General features: G+C 32.2%; 1 protein-coding gene across 4 annotated transcripts in view; it reads right to left on the bottom strand.

Moving 5' to 3' along the window:
* Nucleotides 1–24,099, bottom strand: part of LOC105476966 (cadherin 19) — a 104,121-nt gene extending 80,022 nt beyond the window's left edge. For 2 of the 4 annotated variants that reach the window (XR_003016913.2, XM_071085215.1), the window contains exon 1: nt 23,823–24,099. The gene's annotated coding sequence lies outside the window, so the exon portion shown is untranslated. Of the gene's footprint in view, nt 1–16,581; nt 16,728–23,822 lie in introns of all 4 variants that reach the window. The other 2 variants (XM_071085214.1, XM_011733263.2) reach the window with 2 other exon arrangements.
* Nucleotides 24,100–25,164: the final 1,065 nt, after the last annotated feature.

The raw sequence follows: 25,164 nt of genomic DNA, 5'->3' as shown, positions 1-25,164 counted from the left end.
GATTATAAATTATGCTGCTATAAAGACACATGCACACGTATGTTTATTGCGGCACTATTCACAATAGCAAAGACTTGGAATCAACCCAAATGTCCATCAGTGACAGATTGGATTAAGAAAATGTGGCACATATACACCACGGAATACTATGCAGCCATCAAAAAGGATGAGTTTGTGTCCTTTGTAGGGACATGGATGCAGCTGGAAACCATCATTCTTAGCAAACTATCACAAGAACAGAAAACCAAACACCGCATGTTCTCACTCATAGGTGGGAACTGAACAATGAGATCACTTGGACTCAGGAAGGGGAACATCACACACCGGGGCCTATCATGGGGAGGGGGGAGGGGGGAGGGGGGAAGGATTGCATTGGGAGTTATACCTGATGTAAATGACGAGTTGATGGGTGCAGCACACCAACAAGGCACAAGTATACATATGTAACAAACCTGCACGTTATGCACATGTACCCTACAACTTAAAGTATAATAATAATAAATAAATTAAAAAAAAATACTTACTGCATAAGGTATAATAATACTAATGTAGAGATAAGCAACAGATGATAATGAGAAAGTATTGCCAATTTTGTTGGTCATTGAACGTTTCCTTCTTGTTATATAAAAACATGTCCTATTTTTAGTCATGTATACTTGAAGCATATTGGTATTAGAAATGACAGGATGTGTCGAGAAAAAGTATATTTTCTTTAAAATATTTCAAAAAAATGGGAGGATAGGCAAAATCATTGTGGTAAAATGATGATAATTGTTGAATTTGGGTCATGAGTATTTGGATAGTTGTACTTTTATTATCCACTTATGCTTAAAATATATGTAATAAAACAACAACAAAAATATACAGCAATATTGTACTTTTAAATCAATATGTAATTATGTAATCAATAAGTAATTATTTTAATACCAGCTATTGATGACAATGTATAGAAAGCAGATCTATAGAACACTCATAAAATTGAAAATTTGGACACTATTTTGGAGAACAATTTGGCCAAAAGCAATAAATTTTACAATGTGTATATAAAGTAGCAGTTATATTTTACTATTTTATACCTAGAGAAATATTCACATTTGTCCACTGGGAAGCAAGTATAAATTGGATTCATTGAAAAAAGAATGTTTAAATTAGGATACTGTATGATACTAATTATATAAGTGTTTCACAATTACAAGGCAATGTCCCCTAATACTCTTAGCATAAAGCAATTAGATAACTTTGTAAGTCTAGGCAGAGAAAACTGACAAAATTTGTCACGGTAATTACCATGATTGAAATAAGTGAAATTTGTCTAAAAGGTGAAGCTTAGAAATTTCTGCAACATTCTCCTCCCTCGAAAACAGTTTAAAGTAAATATGACAAAAAATAACACTCATGACATCTGGGTGACTTTTCTACCAAGTGCTATTTTTTCTCCATTAAATATATGATTAAAATATTTCTCAATTAAATTTAAAGTTAAAAATCATCATTTATAATTCGAAGGAAAAAGCCCTTTAATTTGAACCCCTTTATATAAAACACACAAGAAAAATGAAGGGTAGTCGTAATTATATCTCAATAATGAAATATTGTGGCTTTGTTTATACTCTTCTATATTCCAAACTTTCTATAATGGTCATACATTTCGGCGGAAGTGAAAAGCATTTCAAATAATGTTCCACTTCTGACTGAAGACTGGTGGCAGCTGTCAGCATTGCTAGACTGAGAAACACTCTGGGCTGAAACCAAGCAAATAAGAAAAAATGCTCTCGCCTGAAATGGGCCCTGGATAAACCAGCAGTGACATTTTGCCCTGCATTTGCAATCTTGTTTATATTTTCCAATCAGAGGAATATACTAAAAAACCTACATAACATTTCCATATAAAGAAATGCTAATACTATGTCTTATGTTAGTGTGTTTATATTTTTTCTCTTATTGCTAATACTTGGAAATATTAATCCATATTTATTTTCAAAGTTGTAAAATATATTTAAAAATAAAATTTCATTTATATTAGCACAATATTAGATACCAATTACAATAATATTTAAATAACATTATTATAATATATTATGTCCAAGTAAAATTGAAAGTATATTTGTGATGATTAATATCAGGTGTCAACTTGATTGGGTTGAAGGATCCCTAGATAGCTGGTAAAGTATTGTTTCTGGGTGTGTCTGTGAGGGCGTTGCCAGAGGAGATTAACATTTGAGTCAGTGGACTGGGAGAAGAGTCACCTTGGTTGTGGTTGGGCACCATCCAATCAGCTGCCAGCATGGCTAGAACAGAGCAGGTGGAAGAAGGTGGGAGAAGCTGGCTTGCTGACTGGCTTTTATCTTCCACCTGTGCTGGATGCGTCCTACTCTTGGATATCAGACTTTAAATTCTTCGGCCTTTGGACTCAAAGTGGTTTGCCAGGGGGCTCTCAGGTTTTTGGCCGCTGAAGGCTGTGCTGCTGGCCCCCCTGCTTTTGAGACTTTGGGACTCGGATTGAGCTACTACTGGCTTCCTACGTCCTCAGCTTGCAGAGGGCCTATCATGGGACTTCACCTTGTATCCATGTGAGTTAATTCTCCTAATAAACTCCCTTTCACATGTGCATATATAATATCAGTATTGCACCTCTAAAGAACCCTAATACAATATTTTATGTAATGTGTTAACTACATCACACATGCTGGGACTTACATTCAGTAATTTTAAGTGACCTATCCTGTAAACAAATGTATTCATAACTAGTGCTACAACTGATCTTAAATACATTAAGTGTATAACATACACTGTGCTTTATTGAATGGAAGAAAAAAATGCATACATGTCTAACACTGTGACATCTATAGCTGATGGTTCACTTTGTTTACATGGAATAAAGATCTATAAATTACATTTTAACATTTGGACCATTCTTCAAATGACAAAATAAAATGTTTTCTATTATCTCCTCTTAGTATACATTTTTCCCCTTGTTCTAAAGATTCTTGAGGTCAAGTAAAAAAAAATAAGTCAGAATGATGGATTTGGTGGCTGTGTGAGGGAGGATATAAGTTGAAGCTGGGAAATGTGGATGGGATAAATATAGAAACTTAATCCTGTTTGTGATCTCTTAAAAAATCAGGGGAAACTTGGCAGCTTCACAGAATGACACTATACATAAAAAGACTTTGAAATGGCTTTCTCAGAACCACTAGTACGAAATATAAAGAAATGTGAGTGGATATAGTTTGCATACATATGTGAAAAGGAAGCAATATTTTGGGGCCAAAAATTGTAATAACCCAGGTGCCAATTCTTTCTCTGAACATTCATTCCATAGTACTAAAATGTGAAAGATCATCCTCTGTTTTATTTATGAACTCTCATTAAGCATATAATTTGCATATTTACTGTCATGAAAAAAAGCTCTCAGGGACAGCTACAGCAATGTAGAGTTAGAATACCTATATTGGAGCCTCTGATGCCCTCTGTGACATTGTGCACAGCCTTCCACATTCACTATTGCTGTGAAGTCCTAAGATATACAGCAACAAGTGCCATTTCATTTCTGGGCTGAACGTCATGAACTTTATTCAGGAGCAGTGGTAGAGGACTATGGATTAATGGGCAGTATATGTGAAGTGCTAAGCACTGACAATATTAAGCCTGAGTGTGCAAAAGTTCTAAAATGAAAAGAGATAGATTCCAATTGGTTAAATAAATGCTGGTGAAATTTCATGTTTTTAGATACAGTATTTCACTTTTTCTTCCCCTCCACAAACTATCAAAACATGATTTGCCCTTATTTGTCAAGGGTAAATATTTGTATGTTCCTGTATTAAAGATTTGCCTAAAACACCTTTATCAGTATAGATCTTAATTATGTCTTTACCATCTTTGCAGGCTGATTTTTAAAAATTTATTGTACTTTTGTATGGGTCTTTGGTGCTCTCAGTGTTACACAAATATAAACATCAGACATATAAGTATTGATAAATATATTCTTTGTTTAAAACAACATAGTGACAGGAACAGAATGAAATGAAGGGAATCTGAAATTTATAGGGCTCACGTGAGAAAAATAGGAATAAAAACACGATTTTCTTTTTTTAACTTTTGTGTTTGGAGGTACATTTGCACGTTTGTTATATAGGAAAACTCATGTTACAGGATTTTGTTGTACAGATTATTTTATTACTCAGGTACTAAGCCTAGTACCCAATAGTTGTTTTGTTCTGCTCTTATCCCTCCTTACACCCTCCTCCTTCAGGTAGGGCCCAGTGTTTGTAGTTCCCTTATTTATGTTAATGAGTTTTCACCATTTAGCTCCCACTTATAAGTGAGGACGTGTGATATTTGGTTGCCTGCTCCTGAGTGAGTTTGCTAAGGATAATGGTCTCCAGCTACATCTATGTTTTCACAAATCATGTAGACCAATGAAACAGAATACAGAGCTCAGAAGTAAGACTGCACACCTACAACCATCTAATCTTTTACAAAGTTGACAAAAACAAGCAATGGGGAGAAGACTCTATTCAATAAATGGTGTTGGGTAACTGACTAGCCATATACAAAGGATTGAAACTGGACCCTTTCTTTACACCACATACAAAAATCAATTCAAAGTGGATTAAAGATTTAAACATAAAACCCCAAACTATAAAAACCCTGGAAGACAACCTAGGCAATACCATTCTGGACATAGCAACAGGCAAAGATTTTATAACAAAGACACCAAAAGCAATCACAACAAAAGGAAAAAATGACAAGTGGAATCTAATTGTGCTTAAGAATCCCTGCACAGCAAAATAAACTATTAACGGACTAAACAGGAAAACTACAGAATGAGAGACAATATTTGCTATCTATGCATCTGACAAAGGTCTGATATCCCACATCTACCAGGAACTTACAAAAATTTACAAGACAAAACAACCTCATTAAAAAGTGGGCAAAGTACTTGAACAGACACTTTTCTAAAGAAGACATACACATGGGCAACAAGCACATGACAAAAAGCTCAATCTCCCTGATCATTAGAGAAATACAAATCAAAAGCACAATGAGATACTATCTTACACCACTCAGAATGGCTATTACTAAAAACTCAAAAACAACAGATGCTGGCGAGGTTGAAGAGAAAAGGGTACACTTACACTGTCGGTGGGAGTATAAATTAGTATTTACATTATTTCATTTACGTTATCATGTGGAAAGCAGTATGGCAATTTCTCAAAGAGCTGAAGACAGGACTATCAGTCAGCCCAGCAATCCCATGACTGGGTATATACACAAATCAATACAAATAATTCTATCATAATGACACATGAATTTTCACTCATGCACACATGAATATACATACCATAAAGGTACACAAATACTCATTACAGCACTATTCACAATAGCAAAGACATGGGATCAACCTCACTGCTCATCAGTGACAGACTGGATAAGAAATGTGGTACAAATATATCATGAAACATTATGCAGTCTGATTGTAACCTAACCATCACATGAACACAGGCTATTTCTTATTACTTTCCTGTGTGTTTGCAGTCAAACCTGTACAATATTTTCAGGTTTTTCTAAAATCTGTTTTTCTCTTAATGTTCTTATGACAAGATATAATACAGAAAAATAAAACGTTGTTTTACTTCTAACATCTAAACAGGTATTCTATTATCCCTTTATTTCAGAAGATAACCTCTCATATGCCTGTCTTTATTTTCAGTTTTCATGTACAGTTAAAAAGCACTGTGAACACTCTCAGTAGCCTAAATCCATTCATTGGGAGGAGGTACATAAAATTGGTCTCACAGTTGAACAAAGAACCAACTGTTGAATACAAACATTAAAAAATTTATATCAACACATTGTTACTCAGCAGCCATTAAATTTGGTGCCATAAAACCATTTTGTCAAGTGAAATAAAGAGACGGAATACACACAATATAATTTATTTAACTGAAGGAAAAAAGTTGTAGACAAATGCAGGAAAGAAGTCCTGGAAGACTATGCCCCAAAATTCAGATGGAAATCATCTTTGAATCAGGGAATTGTAAACAAATTAAAATTTTCCCCATGTGTATTTGCATGCTTTATTTTCAAAATTAGTATATATACATAATTATATAATACAATATAAGTTGATTTTGTATAAACACAAATTATTTCGCACCATAGTAAAGATCAAGAAAGCCATTCTCTACTAATTTTTGGGCTATTTTCCCAAATTGTTTGATGGAATGTTCTAAAGGCAGTTCGCTGGAGTTAAGAGCAGCACACGTGGAGCAAGGATGGCTGAATAACTAACTCAACACCAACACCTGCTAGTTCCATCACCTTGGATGAATAGCTCAACCTCTGGTTGTCTCAGTTGTCTCATGTGAAAATTGAGAGTAATTATTATGTCTCTCAAGGTTTGTGTTATTGATGAAACGAGTTGCGGCATCCAAAATACTGTCTGGCACGTATTAAGAGTTAAATGTTTTTAGTGAGCTACACAAAAATAGCTATTGACAGGTGAATAATAAGCATCTAGTGATTTCTGTATTTCTCAAGGTTGAAATATTCAGCTATTTTCATTTCAGCTAAAAATATACACACATAAAACAGCTTTGTAAATGACTATTGCAAAAATACTTTAGTATATGTTTTCCCTGATGTATATGTTCCACTTGCATTTTCAAATTATTTGAATGTCATTATTTTTTTTCTAAGCATGGTTAAGTGACTATGACAGATACATATTATCATGCTTGAAGCAATACATGATATTGCATGGGCATATATGAGCTGAAAATGATCCCAGTGTGACTTAGAACAGTTATGTTTTCAAAGAAGACTAATTACGGCTTAAGGGATGAAAAAATATTATAATCTATGCACTTATGCAGTTTGAAACTGAATCTAATTAGAAATTGTCTTTTCTATGACCTCTTCTTGGTTACATAAAGCTAATTATTCCATCTGTGAAAACTTGTAAAAATATAATGTATTCTGGAAAGCTCATGGAAAGCTGAAATATTGAGCTCAACTAAGCCCAGCTTCTCATAGAGAAAAACAGATGGCAATTAATATAATGTCTCCATTTTTAGAAAGCTATTGAGTAGGCTTGGCCAAAATGATATATCATAGACTTAGAATTTGTGGTGATCAGAGAGTTCCAAAGCTTTCCCAAAACAAACAAAAACAGAAGACTTAAAGGTTTTGAAAATGTTACTGAAAAATAAGACTAAGAGTTTCTCTTCATCAATTTAAAACACACATCTAACCTCTCCTCTTGGGAAGTGAACACATGAAGCGAGTGAATACTATAAAGCCTTTATGTGAAACAAATAGGAACACATGGCTCTTGGGGCCTGGAGTGGCAATATTAAAACAAGGGAAGTAGTTAGAGAATATTCACCTATCTTTCTTCTAATTCGAGATATTCTTTATAAAAAGGAAAAAAAAAAAAAAGAAGCCACGAAGTGTCTATAAACAGTCCCCCTTCCTTCCAAAAGCACCTCTGTAATACCACATGGAGCAGTAACACGGAGAATTAGTGGCAGATTTTAAACTATGCCGTGAAGTCTCTTAAAAAATGATACCAACATTGTCTCAATGCTCATTTCAAAAAGGTACTCTGTATTTTTGTGAATTTATTTAAATCTTGTCTGTGTAGTTAAACACAGAAGCAAGAAAAATAATATTAGAACAATGTTAAGAAAAAATAAATCCCCTCCTTGAACTGTTCTGGCTGGAATATCTTTTGGAACCCGTATTACCTATTGTCTTTATTCCCACTTCCATGTCTACCCTTTTATTTAATCTATTTTTATCTTATATTAACATATTAATTGTATTAGTTAGTTACAATATGATTTTAGTCTTTAAAGAAATTATTTGGATCTTCTAGTCAGTGCCTTAGAAGCACCTGCATTACCAGGACATTGAAATTATTGTTCTGTTTCTCCATCAAACACCCTGGATCCATGACCTTCTATTGCCCTCTTGAAGGTGATATTTCATCCCAGTGCTCTGACTAATCCTGCTCCTCAGCAAAGGACAATATAAGTAAGAAAATCAATAATAACATGGAGACAGAATTGACAAAACTTAATGACCATTTGGATGTCAAAATAAATTGCCTGCGTTAGGAGTGTCAAATGAGAGTTGGGAAATGCAGAGGTTAAGATACCTTCAAAATTACAAATGACAATGCTAACTGGAGCTGGTTACTCCAGACTCAGAAGGAACTGCGATTGCTATCATGATATTCTTCCTTTTATTCCATCACTCTAAGAAAAGTTTAGGTTCAGTTTTTTAAGATTTCATAAACTGTCCCTAACTTCTGAATGACTAATCTGATGAAATGGCTATGACTGGTATATAAAATAAATTTTAAAAAAGAACTAAAATGTAAAATGTTTTGGTCACTGTGGTAGGCATATCAACATTTACCAACATCTCTCTTGCAATTGCACAAAGTTACATGAACGGTTTTTCTAACAAGATATGAGTAAAAGTGATGTACACCGTTTTCGAACTGACACACTCAAAGGCCTACGAATAATTGTCTCACCTTTATTGCTTACTAATTTGGCAATCAGTAGTTGAAGGATGGTGGAGCCTCTAGCAAGCCTGGGTCACTGAGTGACTGTGAAACTTTGATATACTCCCCCCACTAACTCCCACCCAATGTTTGTGGTAGGAGGTTGCTGAGAAATGGAAAGTTAATTGATTACTATAATAGTCTAGCTCCCAGACTAACAAAATCAACTATGTCTCTAATGCCATAATGGTACTCATTCATTCTCTTAGTAATTTGTCTCATAATTCAATGATATAGTAAAATTATATTCATTTCAAAAGAGAAGAAAGATCAAGGTGAGCTTGTACAACAGCTCCTCAAAAAATGACATTTTGTTCAATGTCATTTTGTTGTAATTTTGATGAGAAAAAAGTTGATTCCCTGCCAGAGCCACTATCTGTGTTGAGTCTGCACATTCCCCCCATGTCTGCATGGGATTACTCTGGGTACTCCAGTCACTTCCCACTTTCCAAAGCTACACACATTGGGTTGCTTGTTCATCTACAAGGTACCAGTCTGAGTGACTGTGACTATGTGAGGGTGAGCCTGCAATGAGATGACACCCTGTCCAGGGCTGGTTCCCACCAATCTAACTGAGTTGCTGGGATAGGCTCCTGCCACCCACAGCCCTGAACTGGAATAACCGGGTTGGAAAATGCACGAATACAAATTATCATAAAATGAAGACTTGCAAAGTACACGATCATCATACAAATGCAAGACAATAAACTACGCTGAGTAGGAAAGAGCTCATCGAGCCAGCTGTATATTTGCAAATTCTTGTGTTTGAACTTCATGGTGGCTGGAGGTGATGGGGACAATCTTTGTTTTGCAAATGTTTGTTTCTTGATTTAACCCATCACCACTACAACTGCTAGTCACTCACTGATTCACCCAAAATTGGGTAAACAATGATGTTATTTGTTTTTACTAATCATATATATATACAGCTCACATTTATTTCAGTGTTTAATATTAGAAATGTTTTGGTCCTTATTTGTAAGTTTAGTGAAGTTTTTGTTACCAGAAATATGTAATAGAGACTAAACTCTCGTTTATCTCAATTAGCCTCTGATAAAATTGGTTTTATTACACAGTGTTTCACTTAAAGTTGCAGTTTGAAGACTAAAGTGGAATATATGCAGATACACCACTAACTACTGATTAGGAAATCATACGTCCCAGGCTTCTTTTGATGATTAATGAATTAACAGCTTTTCAGAAAGCAGAGAGTAAACAAATAATGCTTCCCACTTCCGACAATAATAACAACACAAGAAAAAATTTAAAAAGTAAAAATAAAAATCTTTAAAGGTTGATGAGTAAGGTAGGTTGAAAATTTCATGAACCTTCAAATAAATCTTTATGGTTTAACAAAACCATCAGTTACCATATATGTAGAGTGGGAAATTCCAAAGTCATAAAATTATGCAAAGACTATTTTTTCCTAAAACATTGTTCAGAATAATGATCAAATATTATATTAGTTAACCATATTCATCACATAAATAATATTTGACAAATTGAATGAATATATATATGTAAAGACAACACAAAGGATTACATATTTTTCTTCGAACCAACAATGTATTTCATTTTTCCAAGAATTTCTAACAGTATTTATTTCTTTTTTCTTTTGCTTTCATTATGAAGATATAGTTTCACTTTGCACTTGTTGAAAATCTTTTTAGCCACTGCTTACTATAGTAAATAAACCGTTGTACTCAATTTGACAGTTTTTGCGGATGTTGTGATAGTAGCTACATAATACCTAGACAAACATATCATCCAAATGTTCCTTTCTCCAATTATCAATTGTGCTTTCAGCACATCTTTCTATAATATCTACAAATTTACTCTACTATCAAAAATAATACTTAGTAAGCACCACTGCCAAATGGTATGGAAAGTATTATTTTGTTATGAAAAGGCATAATATAAACATGATTTTATAAAACATGCAATCCTTAGTGAATGGAAAAAGAAAACTAAAGTCAAGCACTTCATTAATTTGCCTTTTTTATGTGTATATACGTGTTTGTGTTGTGTAGAATCAGTACAAAAATCTAAAAATTAATATATCACAGAACCACACATATCTGATTCACATGAACTGAGTGAAATATAAAAATCATTTGATCCAACCCTGCAAAAGCACTTTATTTGACAATAGCAGTAATTATTATTTTAACAAATGAACAAATGTGACAAAATTATTATTATTTTATTTGTTAGATTTCATTATATTTAGTTTAAATTTTTACTGTGAATGTGGAGAATACCTCAATATTTAAATAAATATATAGACAAATAAGGGTTAGTTTGATCCCTCAATTTCAGGGAAATTGTTTCCATATATTATTGTACACAGAATCATTTCAAAAGCTTGACAAAACAGATAATCCCACTCCACAGCTACTGATTCATGAGCTGGGTATTTTTTTAACAAGCCTCAAAGATGACTTGAAGGCAAATATTTTCATGAAATATCATCACCATCATCATCTTGTCAACCATATTGAGTGTTTACTCTGTGATGATTACTAAGCAAAGATAACGGCATTCCTTAATTGAGTTCTCTTATAGTAATTCTATAGTATATGTTCTATTATTGTTGCTATTTTATAAATGCAGATACTGGGCATATTAAAGTTAAGTAACTTGTCTTAGCTATAAAGTAATTGGCGGGATTGGAATTAAGACAAAGGATTTTGCTTTCTTTAGAGTTGTTACCTTTAACCAATGTCTTTGCAGAAGCTATTTTCTGGAATATCTATATCTTCTTTTTTTTGAAAAGAAAATGCATGTAGAAGTTGGCTGACACTTATTTATAGAACAGTATTTTCAAACTTTTCATAATTTACTCTCCTATCAGAAAAAAATACTGCAGGTGAGCCCCAATATTTGTATATGCATTTATGTACTAATGATTCACAAACACAACTGTTACCACTATGTAAAGTATTTGCTAAAATGTACTCAAAATTTAAATGCAAAAGAATGAAGTAAAGCATACATATAAATGAAATTTCTCATATTTTCCCATAGTTCAGTTAAAAGCATGGTGAGCCTGCTGTGTTATATAAACACTTCCTTGCAGACTTCCCTGTAAGATGAAGGAGCATGGCATAACTATGTTGGATTTTGTGGGTCTGCATCTTCCACCTAATCCTGTTTGGGGTCTATCATTTTCCCTTTCTTCTTCAAGAGGATAATCAGCAGTGATTTTTTTTTGTGTGTTACTTTTTAAGTTCTCATTTTACAACATTAAGTCAATGTTGACCGGTAAGTAGAATCTGTATAAAATGTAATGATTTGTACCTCGATGATATGATAGTTTCATGAGACTAGTCAAGATACTTAAACACTTTCAGATTGAGTATCTTCAACTGCAAGATGATTTAATAAATGTAATCTCTAGATCTTCTGGATAAATCACATTAAAATAACTGAAACTGTAGTTAGAATATATCAAATGTTTAATAAAGGTCCTTATGTCACACAAACATGTGATTTAAATACTTATAATGTCTGACTTCTTTAAGTAAATGCTTATTAATCAGTTCCTGGAGTGCATAAGATAATCACTGGTAATCACCCATTGCTACAAGAATCATCGGAGCAGCTCTCAGTATAACTGCTATTGAAGCCATGCAGGAAAGGGCTCCTTCCTAGTTAGAATGACTGAAAACAGGAAATATTTGCTACAGTCATTTACAAACGATTTTATCTGTATACAGCCAAGGTTAGTGTGCACAATTTTTATTTTGTAAAATTTTCAGATTTGGCAGTAGACAAGAGTACAAATCTATCATAAATACTTATAAAAACTAAGAGAGTTTAGATAGAATTTTAATTATCAGAAGGTTAAAATTCTTACCATATATTGTCACTGTCACGTCTGAATACAGATTTTGGAAAACATTGATAATCTAGCAACTTACAAGTTGAAATCTGTTTACCTACTTTCCTATTTATTTTAATGGAAAAAACATTCTTGGAAAGTCATATTGACATTTGAGGAAAATTAAATCTTGGGGTTCTATTTTGAAGACACATTTTGCACAGTCTGGACATAGTATCTTCAGATTACGTGGCTTCATTGAATACCTGCCTACTGAAGCATCATAAAGCAGTCTAAACAACCTATATTTATCTCTTTTCTAATCTCCAGACCTACAGAATTACTTTCCACAAGGTATTTCAAAGTGCATACTGAAATTCTTACTTTCTATTCACTCTTGCACCTAATCATTATGTTCCTTCTTTCCCTTAATGAAATCAGCATCCTCTCGAAAGCTCACACTTGAATAAAATGTTATTCTCTGACGTTTCCTTCAGCTAACCTCCCATATACATACATTTGAGCATGAAGCCTGACTAGAGATGAACTATGATCAATTCTATGTCTTAAATCTTTCAAGTAAATTCATTTACCTTCTATTACCTCCAAGTTCTTAATTCATGATAATTTTAAAATCTTTATTTTGTACATATTCAAATATGAACAAATAATTGTACATATTGCTGGGATACAGAGTGATATTTTAATACATGTATTCAATGTGTAATGAAAAAATCAGGATAATTAGTACAACAATCACAAACATTTATCTTTGTGTGTGTGTGTTGTGAACATTCTGATCCTCTCTTAGCTTTTTAAAAAGTATGCATTAAATTATTGTTAACTATATTCACTGTGCAGTGCTATAGAAAACCAGAATTTGTTCCTTTTCTTTAGCCATAATTTTATATCTATTAAACAGTCTTTCCCCACCTCCTCTTCTTCCATTATTTCCTTTCTCTAATAATTATAATTCTACACTCTACTTCTGTTAGCTCAATTTTATTTTAGCTTTCGCATAAGAGTTAGAACTTGTAGTATTTATCTTTCTGTGCCTGACCTATTTCACTTAAAGTAATGCACTCTAGGTTCATCCATGTTGCTGTGACTGATAGAATTTCATTATTTTCTATAGCTGAATAGTATTTCATTGTGTATATACACCACGTTTTAGTTATTCTTTTATTTCTTGAAGGACACTTAGTTTTCTTCCATATATTGGCTATTGTAAATGGTGTTGCAATACACATTGGAGTGCAGATATATTTTCGATATACTGATGTTCTTTCGTTTCAATAAATACCCAGTAATGAGATTGCTGAATCATATACTAGTTCTATCTAGTTCTATTTTTAGTTTTTGGAGAAACCTTCATGCTGTTTTTCATAATGGCTGCACTAATGTACCTTCTCACCAACAATGAAGGAGTTCCATTTTCTCCACATAGACAACAGTATTTTTTTTTAACTTTTTGATAATGGACATTCTAACTGGGGTGAAAAATATCTCATTGTGATTTTGATTTACATTTCCCTGATGATTAGTGATGTTGAACATTTTTTTCCATACACTTATTGGCCTTAGTTCATAAATTCTTGTTATAAATTTTTTATAATACCAAAAAATAAATAGGAATTGTATTTTTGAAAGTAACCAATAATGTTTCTGGAGTGTTAAATACTGAAAGCCATTTCATTTTCAATCTCACATCTGTGACTCTATCTTAAAGAAATAAATTGGTATATAAAATGTTCTTATACAAAAAAATTATCGATGTATTATTTATTATGTCTAAACTTAAAACCTAATTGCTGAGGTGAGCTGAGTACTTTTTGACATATAAGTTCTCTTAAGTGTTTAAAGATGTTGGACAGGATTATGGCAAAGATATTTGGAGACGTGCATAGTAGAAGAACTTAGTAGTCGAAAAACCTCAGGATGTCAAGACAGTAGAGTTCTATATCATGTTGTATTAAAAAATAAACTAGTGTTAACAGACGAACACAAACATATATATATTTTCTAGTTTGTCACTGAAAGAGAGCACAACTTAAGGAATAATTCTGCTTATTTCTACCACTAATGTATACCATAAGTTTCCAAATTTGGTCTTTTATATCAGCCTTCAATTAAGAAAAATATACAATTTGTTGAATAGCTAAGAGAAGTTTTAAGAGTGAATCTCAGGAAACAGAAATAACGAATTGAAGGGTAACTGGAGGTTGAGAATGAAGTTCCACAATTCAAAGTAGTTTTTCAAATAAGTTGCTGAGAGAGGGAAAAGAGATTTGGGATGATAGCAATGAGGGTTTGGAGTTAATGAGGTTCTTTTTTTTTTTTAAAAAAAATATAGATACTGTATTGAATGAAAATGGGCTAAATGTCCCACTTTTTAAAGACCCAACTGTATGTTGAATTAAAAATATCTATTTTACACACAATGACACCCATAGGCTCAAAGTAGAGGAATGGAGAAAGATCTATCAAGCAAATAGAAAACAAGAAAGAGCAGGAGCTACTATTCTTCTTTCAGACAAAACAGACAATTGTCAAAAAGGACAAAGAATGGCATTACATAATGATAAAGAGTTCAATTCAACCAGAAGACTTAATTATACTAAATATATATGCACCCAACATTGGAGCACCAAGATTTATAAAGCAAGGTATTGAAGACTTACGAAAAAACTTAGATAACCACACAATCATAACTGGGAGACTTTATCACCCCAATGACAGTATCAGACACAGTAATGAGTTAGAAAACTAATAAAGATATTCAGAACCTAAACTTGACACTTTACCAAATGAAACTAACAGATATCTACAGAGAACTCCATTAAACAACAGTAGAATATACATTCTTCTTATGCACACATGGCACATGCTCTAAAATCAACCACACACTTGGCCATAAAGCAGTTCTCACATATTCAAAAAGCCCAAAGTCATATGAATCACAATCTTGGAACACAGTACAATAACAATAAAATAAATACTAAGAAAATCACTCAAAACTATACAGTTACATGAAAATTAAACAAACTGCTCCTGAATGACCTTCAGGTAAACAATGAAATTAAGGCAGAAAGGAAGAAGTTCTTTGAAAGTAATGAAAATGTAGACACAACATACCAGAATATCTGGAACACTGATAAAGCAGTGTTAAGAGGAAAGTTTATTAGTCTTAAATGCCCACATCAAAAAGTTAGAAAGATCTTTACTTAATAACCGAACATCACACCTAGAGGAAATACAAAAACAAGAGCAAACAAACCCCAGAGCTAGCATTAAAAAAAAAGCTAGCCGAACTGAAAGAAAAGGAGACATGAAAAACACACATAACATCAACAAAACCAAAGTTGCTCTTTGAGTGAATAAATAAGATTAGTAGACTACTAGAAGACTAACAGAGGGAAAAAAAAGAAAGACAACTGGAAATGTCCAAGGGGACATTACCACTGGCCCCACAGAAATATAAACAACATAGAGGACATTACCACTGGCCCCACAGAAATACAAACAACATAGAGGCTGCATATCCACAACACCCTCAGAGACTCCGTGCACACATAGTGAAAATCTAGAATAAACTGATAAATTCCTGGAAACTTACAACCACCCAAGATTGAATCAGGAAGAAATTGAAACACTGAACAGATCAATAGTGAGTTCCAAAATTGAATCAGTAATAAAAAAACCTACCCAACAGAAAAAGCCCTGAATGTGACGAATTCACAGCCAAATTATACCAGCTATTATAAAGAAGAGGGAGTACTAATTTTACTGAAACGATTTCAAAGATTTGAGGAGGATGGACTCCTTTCTAACTCGTTCTATAAGACGAGCCTCATTCTAATACCAAAATCTGTCAGAGACTCAACAGCAGAAGAAAACTTCAGGCCAATATCCTGTTGAACATAGATTCAAAAGTCTTCAACAAAATAGTAACAAACCAAATACAGCAACATATCAAATTTAATCCACCATGATGAAATTAACTTTTTTCCTGGGATGCAAGATTGGTTTAACATATGTAAATAAATGTGATTCATAACATAAGCAGAACCAGAAACAAATATCACATGATCATGTCTATACACACAGAAAAGCTTTTGATAAAATTCAATATTTCTTCATCTTAAAAACCCTGAAAAAGCAAGGCATATAATGGACATACCTGAAAAAATAATAAGAGCCATCTATGACGAATTCACAGCAAGCATCATACAGAATGGGCAAGAACTGGAAACATTCCCCTTGAGAACTGGAACAAGACAAGGATGCCGATTCTCACCACTCCTATTTAACATAGTTTGGGAAGTCCTAATCAGAGGAATAAGGCAAGATAAAGAATTAAAAGGCAAACCATAGGAAGAGATAATGTCAAAATATCTCTCTTCACAGATAATATGGTTCTATACCTAGAAAAGTCTGCCCAGAGGTTCCTAGATCTCATTAAAATTTCAGCAAAGTTTTGGGATACAATATAAAGGTACAAAAATCAGTAACATTTCTATATACTGATAACATCCATACTGAGAGCCAAATCGAGACCACAATCCCACTCAAATAGCAACAAGTAGAATAAAATACCTAGGAATACAGCTAGTCAGGGAGGTGAAAGATCTCTATAATGAGAACTACAAAACTTACTGAAAATCAGAGGACACAGACAAATGAAAAAACATTCCATGCTCATGGATAGGATTAATCAATATTGTTAAAATGACCATAATCCTCAAGAAATTTACAGTTTCAATGCTATTTCTATCAAACTACCACTGACATTCTTCACAAAATTAAAAAAAAATCATACTAATATTCACATAGAACCACAAAAGATCAAAAATAGCCAAAGCAATCCTAAGGAAAAAAAAAAAAAAAAGCTGCAGGAATCACACTACCTGACTTAAAAGTGTACTACAAGGCTACAGTAACTAAAACAGTATGGTACTGGTACAAAAATATACTCATAAACCTATCGAACCAGTTAGAGAACATAGAGGCCACATATCCACAACCATCTGATCTTCAACAAAGCCATCCATAATAAGCAATGGGGGAAAGGACTCCTTTTAAATAATGGTGGTGGGATAACTGGCTAGGCATGTGCAGATGATTTAAACTGGACCCCTTCCTTCCACCATATAAAAAAATCAGTACAGATTAAATATTTAAATGTAAATCCTACAACCATAAACACCCTAGGAGAAAACCTAGGAAATACTATTCTGGACATAGGCCCTGGCAAAGATTTCATAACAGACTCCAAAAGTGATAGGAACAAAAATTAAAATTGACATGTGGGACCTAATCAAACTAAAGAGCTTCTGCACAGCAGAAGAAACTATCAACAAAGCAAACAGACAACACACAGAATCGGAGAAAATATTTGCAAACTATGCATCTGACAAATCCAGAATCTATAAGGTACTTAAACAAATCAGCAAGCAAAAAACAACCTCATTTAAAAATGGGCAAAGGATATGAACAGAGGTTTCTCAAAAGAAGACATGCACACAGCCAACAAGCCTATTAAAAAATTCTGAATACCACTAATCATTAGAGAAATGCAAATCAAGGCCACAATGAGATACCATCTCACACCAGTCAGAATGGCTATTATTATGTCAGAATATAACAGACACTGGCAAATTTGCATAGAAAAGAGAATTCTAATACATTGCAGATGTGAATGTAAATTAGTTCAGCCACTGTGAAAAGCAGTTTGGAGTTATCTCAAAGATCTTAGAACTACCATTCAATTCTGCAACCCTAGTAGTGGTTTATATTACTACCATTCAACTTGGCAATCCTAGTAGTGGATTATTAACTATATATTCGAAGGAATATATAGTTCTACCATAAAGACATATGCACAAATATGTTCATCACAGCACTTTTCACAATAGGAAAGACATGGAATCAACCTAGATGCTCATGAACAATGGACAGAATAAAGAAATTTGACACATTTACACAATGGAATACTATATAGCCATAAAAAATGGAATCATGTCCTTTGCCCCAATAGGATGGAACTAGAGGCCATTATCCTAAGCAAACTAATGCAAGAACACAAAACCAAATACTGCATGTTCTCACTTATAAGTGGGAAACTAAACATTGAGTACACATGGATACCAGAGTAATAGACACTGGGGCTTACTTCAGGGTGGGGTGAGAAGAGGGTGAGAATCAAAAAACTGTCTGTCAGGTAGTCTTATCACTACCTGGGTGATGATATAATTTGTACACCAAACCACAGCAACATGCAATTTACACATGTAACAAGCCAGCATATGTACCCCCTGAAACTCAGAGTCAGAAAAAAAAATTTAATCAAAGTTATAATAAAATATCAGATACTAAAATGGAAAATGCCCTTCAAAGACATGTTATAAAAGGTAAATAAGAATATATTATTACTTTGATACAAAACATTTCGGAATTCAACCTCTTGAGATAAGAATTATTTTAGTTTCAAATTGTATAATATAAAATTGAATGTTTTAGTCTCTCTTTCATAAAGTCTATAATGTAAAAACTGGTATCACTTGTTTTATGTTTATTATTTTGTGTTTTCTGTATATTAACTTAAAATAAATTCATATTTTTTAAACTTAATTTTGTTGAGTTTATTCAGAATATTTAATCATGGAAAGGTATTGTGAACATATTGTGATGCCAGATGGACTAGGTTAGCACAATGTTTAATGCTATTATTGTATATATTTTGCAGACACTGTTTTTTATTGTCTGCTCTTAGCTGTATATTAAGAATGACTACGTAATATTTAGCCAAGCACAGAAAGAGAAATACTACATTTTGTCACCTTTATGTAGAATCTAAAACAATGGAACTCATAGAGGCATAAAGTAGACTGGTATTTACAGAGGCTGGGGGGTGGGGCAGATGAGGAAATGAAGATCAAATCTCAGACAGGAGGAGTATGTTTCATGTTTCGGAAGGGGTTCTATTAGACAGTGTGGTGAATACAGCTAATAGTAGAGAATTGTACATTTCAAAATTTCTACGAAACCAAAGTTCAACTGTTCTTACCACAAAAAAAGTGTTAAATATTTGAGGTGATGGATATATTAACTAGCCTGATTTAATCATTCCACATTGTTTTTATGAATTCTAACATCAGTTTATGTCTCATAAATTTATTCTATTATAAATTGTTCATTTTCAATAAAAAATAAATATTGAAAATATCCTTTAAAGAGATTAATAAATTGTTTTAACATGAATGGCATGAATATAGGATAAATTCCTACTGTTTAATCCCCAAAATGAGAAATTTGAGTATATCACCTTAATTATAAATAAAAATGTGTATGGCATAAAACAAATCAGAAGTGTTTTGAGTTTTTTAAACACAGAAGACAGTAAAGTATACCTCCGCGGGTTGTATGTAATGGGTTAAAAACATGTATCAACTTAAGGAAGGAAAACAGTCATGAATGTTTAAGAAACAGTCGTGAATATACTTAATTCATATTACAAGCTGGATTTAAAAACAAAGATAGGATATCTTACATTTGTAAATCCTTTGAAATTGTTTCCAGATAGAATAAACATACTTTCTTTTAGTACTTAAATGTAACAGCATTTAGTATAATCTAAATGCATGACTGGGATTATTGAATAAATAAATGTGTCTTTATTCCTTAAATTTTAAATTATGTGGACTCTGAAGCTGCTCCAAATTGTCAATAAGTATACAGACAGCTAGTATATGCTGCTGAAAGAGATGAAGTTTATATAAAAAAATTCCTTACTTTATTTTTTAAAAATCTGGCAACCCTAATGTTCTAATATTTTGTTTCATAATGTTTAAGAGTCAGTTAAGTAGTGTCTTGCTGAGATTTTTAATATTTAACTCATCCTTGTAAAAGTCTATTGTTTTTCCTTTTTTATACACAAAAAAATTCCCAATGACATAATTATAATCTCATAAAAATCGTATTTATGAGTTAAGAATTGTGTGTTTTAAACACTGGTTTAAAAACACACACACACACATACAAAATGACAATGCTCTATATCTTTAAAAATACTTTAGATTTCATATAAGTGGTTTTATTAAATCCACCTTGTATAAAATGACATTAAAGTTTTATAAATAATTCATGTGGTCTTGAAATATCAAAGAAGTAGACACATACATTCAAAATTATCTGTTAATAGAGAAATGTGTAGCCAGGTACACATATGTGTATGAAAACATAAATATGCTTATTTATTATTAACCAATAAATTTGAAGTCAAATCCTCATATGCCTACAGAGTTGGGTTAGTCTATAAGTATTTGATAAAAGAGAGAAAATAATCAAAAAGCAACCAATGTCTTACATAATCCCCCAAAGAAAAGTCTTATTTAGAAGAAGGGGATTTATATCCACCTGACGAGTGATATTGTAGCCCATTTATTTCTCATCCAATACTATGGGGAAAGAGTTATATTTTGCTTTACCAGTTCAAGAGCAATTTCAAGCACTGTCAAGAAGTATTTGCTTAGTGACAAATGACACTACTCTCTTGAAAATTCAGAGATGTATCTATACCTTTTCTCTTTGCCTTTATTATTATTATAGTTACATTTTATGTTTATCTTTATGTTTAGTAGTATTATCTCTTCATCAAAGAAAGTCATATATTCTCCATTAGACCTTTTTAGGAATAAAATAGATGGCAATTTCTCTGACACAATTTAACTATAAAGCAACTTAAAGGCAGAAAAACAGTGACTTTTCTGTGATATATTTATGGTTTGCTCATTTCCACAGGAATGACATTTCTAAATTTTGCACACAGATAAAATGCCTAGGTTACTTTAAGAAATGACTGATGTGCCAAAATTATCCCCACTTTAATACAATATCTTGCAAATTTGCAAATTTCATTTATTATTGAAACTTCTTACAATTAAAAAACAGCTAAACTGTGGATCTACTGCTCTGGTATGTTGAAAAGCCATGGTCCTAAAACAACATTTCAAATTTCACTTGTGCCAAAGCAGGATTTCTAAAAACGATGTTTTGCTTTAATCTTAAGACATACTTTGATGATTCTGAATATAATTATTGAATAATTAATGTGACAAATTTTGACAAAAGTATGTATTCTAGAACATGTTTTAAAGTCAGACAAGCATTCTCTTAATGAATCGTATCAGAATATTCAAGAGGGTAGGCATCACTTGAAAAGGAAATTGATTTGTTACACATTTTGACAGGTTTTAGAACATTTAGCTGTATTCTCTCAATTGAAAGGTGGTGAGAGTAGGTAAAAAAAGAAAAAAAAAACTCTTTAAGGGTACAGTTTATCTTGTTTTGTTTTGATTTGATTTTAAAGTGGCAAACATCTTTTGCAAAGACACCCATTTTGTAAATCAGGGGCTGTCTTCACCATTGACAGAAAGGATTCCTGAGGGATTATTGTTAGGTTCCATACTTAGTTATGTTTCAACCTCAATCTGTTTCACCAAAGCAAAGATACAGGTGATAGAAGATCATGGATGTTAAAGGAAATCATCGTGACAACAAATTCTTATTCACCAGCATGGTTCTCAAACTCTTGGTTAGGAGCAATACATTCTCATGTAAAAGAAGGTATATAGAAAGATCAATATCTCCTTGTAAACAGTGTAACATATTTGTTCCTATCGCATGACTACTCACTACCATGCTGAATACTGCTATATAATGTTTTAAACATATATTTAAGAGTACATGCTAAGATCATGCATGGCAAAAATGGTCAGTTTATATTAAGTTATAGATGATCATGTATCAGATTATATGTAGCTCTGTTACGAGAAATTCCTGAAAGATGGATCTGGTTTCTTAAGAATGCATAGGAGGCATCTCTGCACATCATTTTAAAGCATCTTCAATTTATTATAATGTCATCAAAATGTGTTTTTATGTTTCTTGATGAAATGTACCTTACAAACATTCCAAAGTGAAAAACACACCCAAAAAAAAATATAAGTAGAAGACATATGCTTTTAGATATATGCAGATGTGTGTGCCTAAAATTTTAAATATTTCACTGGAGCATGAATAATTTACTAATGTGTGAGACCGTAAAAATCGGATATTTATATAATGATACAAGCATTTCATTCACTTCTAGAAAGACTTGGTGAAGTGGAAAACATATGTAAAGAAAAGGAGAGCTGGTGGTTTCTAAATGACATAAATTGATTGCTTAAAAATTTTGGATAACTATAGACAATAATGAAATGCTTATTCCTTTTAAAAATAAATTTGTTAGTTACTTTATTTGGTCAATATAAATGTTCACATTACATTGAAATTTAAATTCTTTCAAATTAAAAATTATAGTAAGTATGCATGCTGCTGATAATTACAATATTAAGAATTTGAAAAAAAGAATATATTAATGCATGTAATGTTACTTAATATTGTAACTACATCTAAAACATAAATATATATTACTAAATTTTCAAATATTTTATCTAAATAATGTCTTTCTTACAGATGTATTAATTCAACAAATGAATTAATAGAGCTAAAATATAAATTGACATAATCTGAAGAAAGCCTTTGCCACTTTATTTAGGTATTTTTTGTTGCTAAATATTTCATGTGTTTTTATATTTAATAGATTTATTAAATCCCTTTGGTAAACTTATTCTGAAATATTTTATCATAAATATTAATTCAATTAAAATTACATGTACCAAATTAGATTTGAGACATATGTCTTTTACAGTATCCATTTTCTTAATTTACACTTTTCTTAATTTATACTATCTTTCATATTTGAGAAATTACCCTTTGTGTTATGTATAAATGTTATAATACATATAGGCAAATTAATATGTGTGTACAAATTTAGACGTATATGTGTTTTTATTCATATTAATGCTAATATTTTAATTTTATTGGAATTATTATAATATACTTAAACTTTTTCATATTTATTCTGTATATAAATATTTTTTTCTTCATATACTTAAGGATGACAACTCTAGTGTTCATATTACCTGATATACATGGTAAATACACGATAGATAATAAATAAAACCCTGAACAAAGAAAAATGTGCAAAGAAAGAAAGACATGCAAAGAAAGATTGATTCATTTCTTCTAAGAAACTGGAGAAGTTTTAAATATCCTAACATAAGTGTAACTTCCCCCCCACCTCAACAATCTATATTACAGAGACAGAGAATTGTTCTCACAAATATTTGTTTTGAGAAAGTTCACTACACATCATGCTTTTAAAATTTTTAGAATATTTTCCCTATTTCCTATATAAATATTTTCCATAATATTTTTAGAATATTTTCCTAGCAACTACTTAAGTATTTTTTGACCTATTGACTCATTAAAGATGATGCATGTAGTTTATAATATGCCTGATTATCACAGTCTTACCTTTGTAACTTCAACTTCTAGGAGTTCTGTGAAAACTGAACAGCAGACTTCGTGTTGGACACATGAGGAAGCGTAGGAAAAACTTTCTTCTTTTTGCTTCACAGTCTTCTCAGCAAACTCTCGATGTGCCCCATTGCCTGGAATTACAGACGCTTGTGCTTTTAGTACCACAACACTGTCATTATGTCACTGCTTACTGAATGCTATTTTGGGTTCTCTGAGTAGAGTCATAAACACTGAGGCTTTTGTGCAAAATATCATAAGGGCACTCTGATGCTCGTTCATAGTCTGGAATTAAAATGCAGACAGCTAAGCAAGTAGTATGAGCTGATTATCTTTTTTTTTTTTTTTTCCCTAACAACAAGCAAAAACAAAATAAAGTACTTATTGGCCTGAGTTGATAAAGACAGAATTCAACTTATGTACAAGAATTTTGTAAGTAGAGAGGACATGCCCTCTGTTTGGGGATTAGCTGATGAAACAAATTATCAATTTAAAGCAGACACAAAACTTACTAAAAAGAGAAATGATTGTCCACTGTGTGTCTATGCCTTCTGGCTATTTCTTAATTCGATCAGTTCTCCTCAGAAATCAAGTAAAATACATAATGAGAGAGCAATGTCTAAATTTGAATAAGTCCTTTTCTTTTCCTTGGTTTATTATTACCTAAAATGTTTTGTTTTGTTTTATTCATGTTTATAATTAGATTTTGATATAAGCTATTGTTATTTAATATAAAATACATATGTATTCCCTATGCTGTTTACTCAAGCTGTTATTTAGTTAAAAATCATTTTTGCAACAAACTAGAGAAACATTAAAATATTAAAAATTTCTTAAATTATACCTATTAAAAAAAAATTCTATGTGGATCAGGATTATTCAAACATCCTATTAATTCTGATAGATATTTTGGTCACTATCCTCTTAGTTTTTTCACTTTCTCTTATTTTTTGAGGAAAGAAATGGCAAAAGCTATATGGGCAGTAAAGTACTTAGGATACACAAGTACACACATATACACACATGCACATGTGCACACACATACACATACATATTCATGCACACACATGCACAAATGCACCTCCTATGAGGTTGTGAATGTTAGGAGGAATCAATAATTTATGAATAAATATTGAAGAGATGAACCTGGGAGAACAGATCTGTGGATAGCAGGAACAGGGTAATGTGGAAAGTTTTTTTTCAGGTTGAAAAAAAACATTTCTAGGTGTTTCAAGATGTTAGTAAATAGGGAAAAAAATAAATTTTACAAAGAACCTCTGAAGTATTCTTATATATTTTCCCCTTCATATTTTTTACAGTATCAAAAAAGGTGGAGATA

This window comes from Macaca nemestrina, chromosome 19 (genome assembly GCF_043159975.1).
Source record: "Macaca nemestrina isolate mMacNem1 chromosome 19, mMacNem.hap1, whole genome shotgun sequence".
NCBI lineage: Eukaryota > Metazoa > Chordata > Mammalia > Primates > Cercopithecidae > Macaca > Macaca nemestrina.
This window is presented reverse-complemented; position numbering and strand designations above follow the sequence as displayed.